Here is a 15,186-nt window from a genome sequence, read left to right as displayed (position 1 = left end):
CCTTTCACTTCTAATAGTCTATGGTTGTTTAGCTAGGTGTACCCCTTAGACAAGGGTAGTAATAAGATATTTAGTAGTAGTATGTTGTGGGTGAAAGGGGAGGAAATTTGGGCATAGTATATAGAGTACTGGGCTTGGAGCTGGGTTTGAATTTTGCCCTTATTATTGAATCTTGTACTTATTAGCTAAGGGCCCCTGTGTGCAATCAATAAGCATCTGTTAAACACCTACTAAACTCCAGGAACCTTGAAACAATTCCTACTTTCAAGAGACCTATTAAGTTACTACTTCTGAAAATCTGCATTTTCATTTGTAAATGTGGGTCTTATAATAGCATCTCCCTCACAGAGTAGTTATGAGGATCAAAGGAGGTATCTGTAAAGTGCTTTGCAAACTTGAAGTCTTATATGTTAACTGTTATTTATGTAAGAACTATGAAAATTCACTCTAGCTACTCTTTGGTGAGAGCAGACTTTTTTTCCATCACCCAGCTTCTTTTATGATTACTTTGAATCAAATTAAGTATCTCCTATGTGCCGGCACTGTGGCTGACCGTTGGGGGATACAAAGACAAAAGACAAACATTCTTGCCCTCCGGAGCTTACATTCTAACAAGAACAGATACATTAGTAGATAACATAACAGACACCAAGTAGATTCAGAGTAGTTTTGTGGAGAGTACAGTAGTTGCTGGGGAGGAAGAAGGTGATGCTTAAGTTGAATCTTGAAGGAAACCAAGATTCCAAGAGACAGAAGTGATGCAGGAGGTACATTCCTCGCATGGTATACATACAGCCAGAAATGGCCATTTTAGCCCTGCCAAATAACATTCAAAGCATAGATCTTGTCCAATACAAGCTTTGATAAGTGAATTTAATAAATGTTAACCAAGGTCCATGAATGAAGTGACCAAAGGATAATAAAATTAAACATTCTTCAAAGGGCTAAATACGAAGTTATTTTTGTTTTGGTTTTTACTATTAGAAAAGCCTGGGGCAACTAGATGGCACAGTGGATAAAGCACGAGCTCTGGATTCAGGAGGACCTGAGTTCAAATGCTCTCAACACTTGACACTTACTAGCTGTGTGACCCTGAACAAGTCACTTACCCTCATTGCCCCCACCAAAACAAAAAAAGTAAAAGAAAAAGAAAAGAAAAATCTGGGAGGCAGCTAGGTGTACAGTGGATAAAGCACGCAGCCCTGAATTCATGGAGGACCTGAGTTCAAATCCAACCTCAGACACTTGACACTTACTAGCTGTGTGACCCTGGGCAAGTCACTTAGCCCTCATTGTTCTGGAAAAAAAAAGCCTTCTAAACAAAGATTAAAATGTGCAAGGAGGCAGCTAGTGGCACAGTGGATAGAGCACCGCCCTGGAGTCAGGAGGACCTGAGTTCAAATCTGACCTCAGACACTTAACACTTACTAGCTATGTGACCCTGGGGCAAGTCACTTAAACCCCAACTGCCTCACTTAAAAGTACAAGGAAAAGATTTATGCATTATTGCTGCATCTTGCTCTGTAGGATGAGAAATGCTAGAATTGCCTGCAAGACACAGGAGAGATAAAAAGTAGGGGCAGCTAGGTGGCACAGTGGATAGAGCACCGGCCGTGGATTTAGGAGGACCTGAGTTCAAATCCGGCCTCAGACCCTTGATGCTTACTAGCTGTGTGACCCTGGGCAAGTCACTTAACCCCAATTGCCTCACCAAAAAAAAAAAAAAATTAATGGAATATATTAAGACCTCAAACTGCAATCTTCTGATAGTCTTTTAGAAAAAACTTTCTCAGGTTCTCCAAAATAGTTGATACCATCAGAAATGCCGAGACTTTAAATATTCAGAAACTTACTGAGATCCTGAAGTCATCAGAGAACATTTGATAGTACCATGAGAAAGCCTGTCCTTAAAGAGGGAAAACAAGGTTCCCAAGGCCACAGGTCTCATTTGAGTCAGATTTTTTTTTCACAACCATGTTCAGACAATTTAATAATAAAAAAAGAAAGCCTACACTTAGACCTTAAAATTTAAAGGAAATATACTTTATGGAAATATAACTTTTGGACAGTATAATGTAATAGGAACTGTTATCTGTTTTACCTAAATACATTTAGCTCCAGAGGCATCCAGGATTACTTTACCACAAAATAGAATCCACATTGTTTTCAGTGTCACTGAAGTACCAAAACTTAACTCAAGATAATGGCAACAAAAAAAAAAAAAAAAAAAGGAAAAAAAGATAATGCAGGGGCAGCTAGGTGGCGCAGTGGATAGAGCACTGGCCTTGAGTCAGGAGTAACTGAGTTTCAAATCCGGCCTCAGACACGTAACACTTACTAGCTGTGTGACCTTAGGCAAGTCACTTGACCCCAATTGTCCTCACTAAAAAAAAAAAAAAAGATAATGCAGACTTAATAAAAGGGGTCAAATCTATCAGTGCCTAACTAACCAACTGACAGAAATGCCCTATAGGAATGGGACATGGGTTGTGTATAGAGAAGGGGGTTACAGATAAGAAAGAGACAGGAAAAAAAAATTTGGTCAGTATCTGTATAAGGGAGACTATCAACAAGAGAAAAGGCAAGCAGGTTGACCTTACTGTGTTTTGTAAAAGTAAAATAAAATGTGGTAATAATTCTGTTGTAATCAAGAGTGGAGACTAATTATCCTGGGTTGCAATAATGCCAGTTGAGATGACTGAGATGACTCTACTTTTGGTGATTCCTACCCCCCATTCACCCTTTTCTCACTACCCTAATCTTTTTTTTTCCTTTTTTTTGGGGGGGGGTGGGGCAATGAGGTTAAGGTGACTTGCCCAGGGTCACACAGCTAGTGCAAGTGTCTGAGGCTGGATTTGAACTCAGGTCCGCCTGAATCCAGGGCTGGTGCTTTATCCACTGCGCCACCTAGCTGTGCCCACACCTCCACCTCTCCAGCCCTAATCATTGAGGGGGATAGGGGGAAAGTTTCATCATTTTCCTAAATATCCCCCTAAGCTCTTCAAAAATGAACTGTCATCCTTTTTTTTTTTTCAAACTAATTAAAAAGCACTAGTTGGCATTGGATCATCTCTCTTTACCTTAGGCTCCTCATCTATAAGAGGAAGAGACTGGATTTAAATGGGTCTCAAAGGTCCTTTTTATTAGCTATGCATGTCAATTCCAAGTTTCTTAAAAAGGGGGTGGAGGGAATTTATAATTTATAATTTATAATCTTTACAGTGAGTGGTTTTCTCATTCTGAAAATAATGGGAGGTAAGTTTAACTTAATATCTTAAATACATTGGTTGAAATTCTCATTCAACAGATGCAAATAACAGCATAAGGAGTTATCCATGAAGGTCATCAGTATAGGCTATAGTTGCCCTTTTTTAAAAAAAATAACTGTCTTCTTTTTGGCTTTTTATTCAGGGCAATTTCTATTTATAAAAATGAAATTCCTAGAGCAAAAAATGTATTATTGATTTAACTTACATAAACATTTTTACATGGGTGCTTAATCACACCTTATATCAGGTCATTGCCTTGGTATAGAAGTTGCTCCACTTTGAGAGCATGTTGTCTGTGAAGCCAAGGATCCCATGACAACTTAAGCATAAATTATCAAAGTGATGCATGACCTTGAGTAATGCTTTTTGAGTGGCTTTAAAAAAAATGTCAAAAAAAAAAAGAAAGAAAAAAAAAGTCACCATAAAACAAATTAGGAATCAAACACTTATTCAACAGACAAGTAAATGTTTGTTAAATTTGAATAGGAGGGGGCAGCTAGGTGCGCAGTGGGATAGAGCACCGCCCTGAGTCAGGAGGACCTAGTTCAAAGCCATGCCTCAGACACTTACACTTACTAGCTTGGTACCCTGGGCAAGTCACTTTAACCCCAATTGACTCACTAAAAAAAAAAAAAAATTTGAATAGGAAAGAAAAGCTAATACAAATCAGAAACTAGATTTCGAATTAAATGAAAACTCTATTTAACTGTAAAGTATCAATCTATAAGCTCCTAAGGAGTCTTTTTTTTGTCTTCCTAGCACATGACAGGTATTCCATAAAGGAGGATCACAGATACACACAGCAGGAAGGGGACCTTAGAGATCTTCCTAGTCCAGCTCTCTCTTCATTTTACAGACTTAGAATGAAGTGATTTGTTGACACAAAGGTATCAGAGCTATACTTCCTGACTCCAAATTCAGTGCTCTTTTCACTGTACTAGGGAATTGGAGAGAGAGGATTGAGAAGGTTTTCTGCTTGCTCCTTCCCTGACGATTGTCTAGACTTTTTCTACATCTAGCTTCTGTGGGAAGAAGGTAGGGACAAATAGAGGACATGAGGAAATTTTATAGGGAATATGAAGGGGTTAAAAAAGTTGGCACTTGTGAAGATTAAAAATTGAATTGGGGAGAAATTGAGGAAAGTGTAAGTACATTCTTCAAGTCCACATTCTATTTCCAGCTTCCTCCTCCTTTTTTTGGAAGGAGGACGGGGGATGATTAAGGAAGATTAGGGAATAGTGACTTTAAGAGGATTTTTAAATAAAAGAAAAGGTGTGTGGAGTAAACTGCTGCAGAAGGAAATTTATAATTTATTGCTGGTAAGGGCAAATTTGGTGAAACACAGAGGTTGCTTCTAGGGCACAGGAGTTTATAGTATTTATAGTAGCTATGGAATTGTTGAAATTAAGAAAGGCAAGTTGTGTGAGGCTGTCAAGTTATTTAGGTGATAATTGGCTATAAAGAACCTAATGAGATGCTTAGGGATGAAGTGTAAAAATCCATGATAGTTTTTAAAATGCTGAAAATATGAATGAGTATGGAGAGCATGGATAATTTTTGTAGTCATGTGTACAAAGGGTGAAATGTTTTCCACAGGGAACAGTGACACAGTAGCCAAGTGACTGCTAGCTGTGCTGCAAGTGTAAGCTATGCTTCTTCCTTTAAGAAAAGAAAGTAAAGGGACTTGAGGAATGAATGTCCACATGCCAGGTTTTGAAGATAATGAAGAGTATAGATAATGAAGATAATGGAAGAAGGGATTGAATTTTTTAAAAAGGGGGGGGGGTGAATCTGAAGTGAATGTAGGGATAGCACTTGTCAGACAGTTGGAGAACATAGCACAATAAATAAAAGGGAAAACTGGGGCAGCTAGGTGGCGCAGTGGATAGAGCACCGGCCCTGGAGTCAGGAGGACCTGAGTTCAAATCCGGCCTCAGACACTTAACACTTACTAGCTGTGTGACTTTGGGCAAGTCACTTAGCCCCAACTGCCTCACCAAAAACAAACAAACAAAAAACAAACAAAAAAACAAACCTGGGGCAGTTAGGTGGTACAGTGACACTAGCTGTGTAACCCTGGGCAAGTCATTGCCCCGGAAAAAAAAACAAACCAACAACAACAAACAAACAAATAAAACCCCCAAACAAACCAGATTTGAGATTCTTTTTGAAGAGGAGGGAGGGGGATACTCTGAGAAGGAAGCAATGACTTGTTCTGCAAAGAATGATATAGCACCAGCACAAGCTATCAGGAAGAGAAAAGTAGTGATGGTTGGTGATTCCCTGTTCAGGGACACTTGAGGCAGCTATTTTTCAATTTGCTAACAATAACAAAGCTCTGTGGTCTTTTCAGGGCATATATCAAAGATATAACAGAGAACCATCAAGATTCAAAGGAGAAGGAATGGGGCTGGAAGAAGCACAAAAAATATTGTTAAAGATTATGCAGTCTTGGGGAAGAAAATGAAGACCATATGGCAAGCATAGGTTATGTTTTCCTCAGTCAATGGAAGGCAACCGTGTAGAAGAAAAATTGGTTTGGAAAATGAACAGCTGGCTAAGAAAGTAGTGTCTATGAATGGGGTTTGGACTTCTGGACCACAACTTAAAACATAGATGGCAGATTCTTCCTGGCCAAGCACAAAATGAAGGAAAACTGATAAGGATATACTTGCCAGATATCTAGTAAATCTAATCAAAAGACTTATAACTAAAAGGGATGAGAGAATAGAGAAACTACAATAAAAATGGAAAAACTGAAGTTGGAGACATCGAAAAGTTCATGAGAAATGAAATCCAAGAAAGAAGCCAGTAATAAAACACAAATATCCAAAGTGGAAGCAACAAGAGAAAAGAAAATTGAGTTCCTAGCTAGGGTGGCACAATGGATAGAACAATGGGACCTGGAGTCAGAACCTGAATTCAAATTAGGCCCTTGACACCTGCTTGCTGTGTAAGCCTGGGCAAGTCGCTGAACCCTATTTACTTCAGTTTGCTAATCTGTAAAATGAGTTGGAGAAGGAACTGCTCTAGTATCTTGGCCAAGAAAGGCCCAAATGGGGTCATGGTCATGAAGGAAATGACTCAACAACAATGAAAGGAAGTAAATTGATCTCATAATATCACTGAGATTGTTAGGGTGAAACCCATAATTGAATCTTCTGCCAGATGCTTAAACCTTATTCATAATCGAAAGGGATAAGCCTAGGGGGTTTGGGGCTGGGAAGTACTATAAATAGGTAACTGACGTGAAGAAATACAGAAACCAACAGCAAGCAGGGTGAACATTTGGATGAAAATGAATGGAAGGTGAAATAGTAGTTTTTGTTTTGTCATCAGAGCATATTACAGACCATCAGGGCAGAAATAATGAGCAATGTAGGGAAACAAATAACAAGCCCTGGGCTCCAGGGGCATGCAACTGTATTAGTAATGGGAAATTTCATTTATCTGGACACTTGGAGGCAGTTTTTTCTCTCACACTGCTAAAAGCAGATAAGCTAATAACATCTTACCTTGACAGTAATTTTCGTCTTCAAGAAGGAACCATCAAGAGGCAATTGTATCCAGATTTGATTCTTATTAACAGGGAAGAAATTGTTTTCTGGGGTAAACCTGGGGAGAAGTAATTATTCCTCTTTTTTTTTTTTTTTTGGTTTTTGGTGAGGCAATTGGGGTTAAGTGACTTGCCCAGGGTCACACAGCTAGTAAGCGTTAAGTGTCTGAGACTGGATTCGAACTCAGGTACTCCTGACTCCAGGGCCAGTGCTCTATCCACTGCGCCACTTAGCTGCCCCTAATTATTCCCTCTTAAGAGTTTGTGATAAAGAGAGATAGGTGTAGTCAATCCTTGACCCTAGATTTTGGGAAAGCATATTTCAAAGGGTTCAGAGAAGACAGGTAAGATCCCATGGACTAAAATTCTACAAGGGAAGTCAACACAAAAGGTATAGTAGAATCTCAAGGAAAACATTCTGGGGTTGTGAGGAACTCACCAACAAGAGTTTTTAAAAGATATGGATAAAGGGGCAGCTAGGTGGCACAGTGGATAGAGCACTGGCCCTGGATTCAGGAGGACCAGAGTTCAAATCCAGCCCCAGACACTTGACACTAGCTGTGTGACCCTGGGGCAAGTCACTTAGCCCAATTGCCTCACCAAAAAAATAATAATAATACACACACACACACACGGATTAAAAAAAAATAGCATGACCCCCATGAAATATAGTGGCTGGAGTATTAAAGTTGAGAATAAGGAGACTGGTGAGAGTAAAACGGGGTTAAAAGTTTTTCTTTAAGCCACATTAGAAGAGGAGAATCACAAAAGGGATTAAACCACCCACAGGTAGGAAGCAAAACTGCATTTATTTTGCTTGTTTTCTCTATCAAGAATGACTTTTACATTGGGAACAACAGTCAAGAATTGTTTAACGGGGTATTGAAACACAAGGTAAGAAGTAAGGAGATAGGAAGAGAGAGAACCTTATTCCTCTCAATGATTTCAATAAACTACATCCTCAGTACCTGAAGGAATTTTAAGAGAGGATGACTAAACCACTGTTAGTGACATTTTAAAGTTCATGGAGAACAGAAGGGGTTACACAGGCCTGGAGAAAGGTCCTACTTTCAAAAAGAACAGAATCTGCTAAGTCTAAGGCAGTGAGAGCCTGATTTAGATCGATTCCTAGGGAAATTCTAGGAAAGCAAAGGAAGCAACGCTCATCGTGGCTACATACAAGGACATCTCACTCCAGACTAATCTCCTATTCCTTTTTTTGACAGGACTAAGGCAGAAGATCCCAGCGAATACATTGGGTTTTGGTTTACCTAGATATTAGCAAAGATTTTTGCGAAGTCTTTCCTGCTATTTTTGTGGAAAAGATGGATGTAGACTACAGGGTAACATTAGATGGCTTTAGAATTGGTGAGATGGCCAGAATTCAAATGGTTTAATGTCATCTTGGTGAGAAGGTCTCCAAGATTGCCCCACAGACTTGCTTGGTTCTGTACTATTTAATATTTTTTTTACTAATGATCTAGATAAAGGCATAGATCATCAAATCTGCAAACACAATAAAGCTGGGAGAGCTAAAACACTGGATGACAGGATCCAAAAGGATCTTCTTAAGCAGTGCAATGAGTTTTACCTAAAGGTGAAATTCAATATGTAAAATCTTATATGTGAGTTAAAAAAAGAAACTTCATAAAGGTTGGGGGAGACCCAATTAGACCGCTGTTTGTTGAAAAGGATGTATGGAATTCGATGGACTACAAGCTCAATGACTCAGCATTGTATTATAGTCAAAAAGTTGTGATCTTATACTGCATTAACAGATGCATAACTTCCAGAAACAAGGGAGCCCCTCTGTTATTTTGCACTACTCAGACCACATGCAGAATTGTGTTTTGGGTTCTCAATACAAGTTTTAAAAATACGTTGATAAAAGCATCAGCCAGAGAATGGCAACTATTGAGTCCATTCCAAATTGACGATTAATTGCAGAAACTGGGAATATTAGGCCTGGAAAATTCTGAAGAATTAAAAGTATCTGAAGGGGGGCAGCTAGGTGAGCGCAGTGGATAGAGTACCGGCCCTGGAGTCAGGAGTACCTGAGTTCAAATCTGGCCTCAGACACTTAACACTTACTAGCTGTGTGAACCCTGGGCAAGTCACTTAACCCCAAATGCCTCGCTTAAAAAAAAAAAAGTATCTGAAGGCTATTTGGCAGAAGAATAGCACTTATTCTATTTTACCTCAGTGGGCAGAACTAGAAGTAATGGATAGAACTTAAAAAGAGGCAAATAGGGCTTGATATCAGGAAAAATGCTAAAAATTAGAACTACTGAAAAATGGGAATGGTCTGCCTTGAAGTGGTGGGTATTCCCTCATAGGTGAACATCAAGCAGTGGGAGACAACCATTTGTCTCGCATGTTATAGTAGGAATTTCTTTTGGGTATGGGTTTTGTAACGATTGGAATGAGGCCAACCTGCTGGAGACTTACTGTAGAAGAGTTCCACCCATGAAGCGAAGGTCTTTGAGGGCAAGACCAGGAGTCTCTTCTTTGGTGTCAGGAAGTGACGCAGGTGAGTGGGAGGAGGAAGGAAGAGACTGGCGCTTGGGCTCACGCTCTTTCCTCTGGACTCTGGTGGAGAAGGGAGCTAGAAATGTGCTCTCCCTTTAATAGATAGGAATCTAGGCCTTTCTCTCTCTTTACCAAATTCTTATTCTCCTTAATAAATGCTTAAAAGTCTAACTCTTGCTAAAGCTTATAATTTATTGGCAACCACTCATTAGATATTTTAGACAGACTAGCTAGAATTTTAGCCCTTAACAGTTTGAACCCAATACCTTGTGAGGTCCTCGCCAACTATTAAATTCTTTGAGATTTGTGTGAAATGAAGGCATCTGGAAGAATTCCGGAAAGGGGGAGGGTAACAAGTCGATTCTGATCTCCCAATATCAGTCTCATCTGTCACATAGGGGGCATTATTAATCATCATAAGGCAGAAGTCATGCATCAAGAAGGAAGTCTCATCTCCACTTGCTTTGTGATGAGTTTGTCTGCCACTACACTCATCCCTCATGGTTTCATCTTTTAATAATATCATAAAATTTTGTGAAAGTCAGATCATTCACAAAATCAGAATCACATTATGCTAGATTTGAGACAGACTTCTTTTGGCTCTGTAGCATAGCTGATGAATAGTCATTCAGCCTGTGCTTGAAGATCTTTGGTTGAGGGTTCCACTACCATGCTGAGGTAGCCCCATTCCACTTTGGGATAGCCGTGTCATGATCCTCTTCAAGAACAAAGAATGAACAAGACTTGTTAATAAGATGGAAGAATCTCACATAAAAAAGGGACAACAGATCACTGAATACCTGGTAGCTAATAATTTTGAATAGAGAACTGAATGCTCTATCAACAGCTGCTAGTCCACTAAGAAATGATAATCCAGGTGCTATTAGGTGACAGAAAAAATCAGAGGGAGTTAAGTAGAGATTATTGGTGTCTCTTGTCTCAGGATACTGAAGGAGCTATTCCTTGGGATAATTTAGTTCTTCCCAGTAATATCTATCTCAAGAACGCAAATCACACAGGGAGTAGATAGTGAAATCTCAATTATTGGGCAGCTAGGTGGCACAGTGGATAAAGTACCCGGCCCTGCATACAGAAGAACCTGAGTTCAAATATGACCTCAGACAGCTGACACTTACTAGCTGTGTGACCCTGGGCAAGTCACTTAACCCTTATTGCCATGCACCACTCCCTCCCCAATTCCAATTATCCTGGAGGAGAAAGAAGAGGAGACTGCCTCAGTAAGGGCTACACTAACAGATTTCTGGGCTAAGAACAGAATTCTTTTTTGCCCAATAACTCTTTAGTTAATAGGAAGGAAATGGTGTGATACATGTGAATGACATGGCTTCTAAAGTTCACAAGGTACATTTTAAATTTTGTATTTATCTTTCATTATATCATAAGAGAATTATTTTCAATTAAAAGAAATACTAATTTTAAATTTTAAAAAACCTAAGAGTTCCCATCCTCTTTCCCATAACATAGTATTTTAGAAAATCATTGGATTTCAAGGTTAGATCCTATTACCTATGAGGCTTTGGAAAGTACTAACTTCCTGAACTTCAGGGTCTCTCTATAAAACAAAGGGTTAAACAAACCAATAAAAGATTTCTTAATTCTTCTCCAATTTGAAATCCTATGATCATATAATCAATTCTCTCCTCCTCACCTTCCTTTTTTTGCTTTCTTTCTTGTTACATGTAAAACAAGGAAAAGTCCAAGTTCAAAAAATGATTCCTATTTAAATATCTAAGAAAAGCCACAGAGATTATAATAAGGATTTTTCAGAGCTAACACAAATTATGAAATTTTAGCTTTACAATTTTTTTAAAAAGAGGTATTGAATCACGGAAAAAAAAGGATCTTCAGGTTCTGAGAAACTATATTTAAAAAATATATACTTCCAAATTTCCTTTAAAATGCCAGGAGAATGGGTTTAGGCAAAAAATTAAACAATCATAACTCAGTGTCACATTCTTCCTTAAGTGGCAGAGACCCCCTTCTCTAGAAAGCTTCTTTTGAGCACTGGAGGCCATTAGGTGGGGAGTGCACAGGCATTATTAGATGCCAAATAGCATCTGATCCTGAGGCAGGTAAATAATTCTAAGGTCAGAAATGGAAGTGAAGCCTTGGCCGATATAGATTCTTATTGAATTATAAACACTTGTGTGAACATACATTAAGAATATATTTAATTATGCCATCCATCCTGCAGAGAGTCCAGCAGAATTTCAATTACATGTTTTTAAAATCAGGTTAGAGCACATGACACAAATCCTTGGGAAGCCTGAGGGTGTATTACAATGCAATGACCTCAGACTTTCTGAAATTGATTACAGAATCCCTACTGGCAAATGTGATCAAGACCTCATATGCAAAATGAATAAAGAAATTCTCACAAACTGAATCCTAGGGTCATAGTTAGCACTGGAGTGGACCTTCTGACATTCTTCCCATTTTATGGATTAGGAAACTAATAATGACCAGAGAGGCAAAAGTGATTTGTCCCAGGTCATATAGGCAGCAGATGGGTACATTTTGAGATTTGAATTCTGGTTCTAAAACTCCAATTATCAGCCACATTTTAGTACTGACATAAAGGTTAACCCTGGTTCCCCTTTCATCCCATCAAAAAAGAAGAAAGTAGGGGTGGCTAGGTGCACAGTGGATAAAGCACCAGCCCTGGATTCAGGAGTTCCTGAGTTCACAATCTGAATTCAGATACTTGACTCTTACTAGCTGTGTGACCTTGGGCAAGTCACTTAACCCCCATTGCCCCACAAAAAACAAACAAAAAAAAAAGAAGAAGAAGCAGAAAGAAGTCTAGCAAGTTGCCCTGGGAATAGATATGTATTTCACTGTATTTGTTCAGTATTGAAAGATTGTTGCCAAGGGGCTGTGTCCAAATATTAAACTACTGCCTATAAAAAACAGGTAACTAAAGATGGTCAGGTAGAAAAGTTTAGTTTATCCATTAGCCCTTCCTTTGGCTGTCTCTTGACAAGGAAGGAAATCAACGGGTGGGTTCTATGTATCCCCTAATCTAAGCTAAAGAATTTTACTTTTTGGGGAACACCATGAAGATATAGTTGGATTAATTAATCACTTCAGAAAATAATAATAGTAATAGCCAACATTAATATAGTGCTTTAAAGTTTGTAAAACACTTTATTGTGCGAACTCATTCAATAACTTCAGGTAACAGGAACAGCTGAAAAACTTATAGGATAAGCTAACTGAAGACATCTTAAAAGAGACAATGAAAAAGATCCTTTTTCAAATGGAGACACGCAGTAGCACTATTCTAGTACCCAGATGCAGAGAACTGGGGAGGACAGAGTTTCAAAGACCCCTGACTTATGACTTAATAGTACAATAACAATACCAATTTCATTTTAGAGTCCTGGGGTAGAGGGCAGTCAAATCATCATTAACCCCTTTAGAAAATTCTTTTAATTGTTAGACCATCTTAGGAAATACAGCTCTGTAGCTCTCACTTTATTTTGTATTGTCACTCAGAAGGCCCCAAATTTTCTCATAAGGTTGTATAAATAAAATATAAAGCACAATGTAAATATAAACTAAGGGCAATGAAGGAAATGAACTAGATGTATTCAAGATTTAAAAGTAGTACACAAGTGCAATCTTATGTCCATTTTGATTGTCACTTAAAACAAGAGTTCCCCAAACTCCAGGTATAACTGCATTACCAAGTATAACATATAGAGAATTCTTCAAGCATGGTGTTAGGATTTGGGACAGTTCCAATGCTCTAGCAACATATCAAAGATAACTTCCTCTCATTTAATTATATAATGTTTTCGATAAACTTTAATAACTTCCACTGATCTTCCTTCATTCACATTCTCCTCTGTTTTTTCATTTTCCTTCTGGTCACATTGAACATTTACTGCATGTTCTTATTGTCCAAGTAGTATGATGACTTCTCTAAGCTTAACAGTAAAATTGTTAAAATAGTAGCCATTATTGACAATCCCAGTTTTATTAAGAATTTTCTCTTTACTGAAATGCCTTCTTCATAAGTACATTATTTATGAGTTGTAAGAATAATGCTGGGGCAGCTAGGTGCGCAGTGGATAGAGCACCAGCCCTGGAGTCAGTAGGACCTGAGTTCAAATATGACTTCAGACACTTAACACTTACTAGCTGTGTGACCCTGGGCAAGTCACTTAACCCCAATTGCCTCACCAAAAAAAAAAAAAAAAGAAATAATGCTACACCCAAAACACAAGAAAATATCACAAAAGACTACAAAAAATTTTCTGCCAATGCAAAATGGACATTGGTCTAAATATCAGTAAAAGAGAACAAATTAAATTGGGTGGGGTTTTTTTTCCCCTCTAAAACATACACACTGATTAACATAGAGGATTATAAGACTAAGGAGATACATGGAAGAATATATAATGATGCCTAAGAAGCATCAGGCATTTAGTTGGACTTTTCATTCATTCAAGAGGACTAGTTTGGGAAAGTATTAGGGAAAAAATATTTTGTAATTTGGGGGGGGGGGCAGGGCAATGAGGGTTAAGTGACTTGCCCAGGGTCACACTAGTAAGTGTCAAGTGTCTGAGGCCAGATTTGAACCAGGTCCTCTTGAATCCAAGGCCAGTGCTTTATCCACTGCCCCACCTAGCTGCCCCCAATTTTTTTTTAACTTTGATAAAAAAAAACTACCAAGGAAGCTCTTTTGGTCTGAATAATTCAAATGGCTATCTAGTATATTTTAAAAAGTATGATTAGATAAACTACTACTTAGTTAAAAGTGCAGCTACACAACAAGCTTAGGAATCTATAGCTATTAAATTCAGGCTTGTTGTTGTCCATTTGTTTCAGTTGTGTCTGACTCTTTGTGACTCCATTTGGTGTTTTCTAGGCAAAGATACGGAGTGGGTGCCATTGCCTTCTCCAGCTCATTTTTATAGATACAGGTTAAGTGACTTGCCCAGGGGTCATGCCAACTTTAGATAAGTGTAAGAGGCCAGACTTGAACTTGGGAAAATGAGTCTTTCCTACTCCAAGTCCAGATACTCCTATCCACTGTGCCACTAGTTGTCCTGGATTTCAGGCTTATGGAGAGTTTTTGGATTATCCAACCTACAGTACAAAAATGCTCACCAATACCTTCTTTCTTTAACAGACAATGACCAAGACTTTGGGAGAAAATCAGTTCTTATTTAGTCCTATGAAAACTAAACTTATGGAGGGTAATGGTTAAGTCAAAGGCCTACCAGAGTAATAAATGTACAACTCTATACAAGTGATTTAACTTCCAAGTACTACAAGTACCCCTTCTTTTAAGGTTATAATAGAGGCTCTCACATTGGTCTGAAAGGCAGAGTCAGAATTTTCCATTGATACTTCTACACAACCCCTTTGTCATCATCACTTCTTGGAAATTATCACCCAATCTATATCCTGAAGGCTATTATCCATCATTCTTCTTCCTTCTATCAAGGAGAGTTCGTGCTTGGCTCACAGTTCAAACCTCTACTCCCTAAATCTTGCCTTTATAATTAGTATTTCATTACAAATGTATATGTTTGCTCAAAAACCTAACCTCCTGGTTTGCTCAATCTGCTCAACTCCCACGACATACTCCTCCCACTGCAACTCAGCAAACCAAGATGACAGTCAATCAACAAGCACACATTAAATGTCTATAAAGTGCCAGGCACTGTGAAAGGACCTAGGGATACTAAGAGAAAGAACGAAATATCACTATATTCAAGAATGTACATTGTGATGATAGAGAAGCAGGGACATATACACAAAGGACCCTGAATAATTACAAACACACACAAATTGGTT

The sequence above is a fragment of the Dromiciops gliroides genome, chromosome 2 (assembly GCF_019393635.1).
Source record: "Dromiciops gliroides isolate mDroGli1 chromosome 2, mDroGli1.pri, whole genome shotgun sequence".
In the NCBI taxonomy this organism is placed as follows: Eukaryota; Metazoa; Chordata; class Mammalia; order Microbiotheria; family Microbiotheriidae; genus Dromiciops; species Dromiciops gliroides.
The sequence above is the reverse complement of the archived record's forward strand: the minus strand, read 5'-3'. Positions refer to the sequence as shown.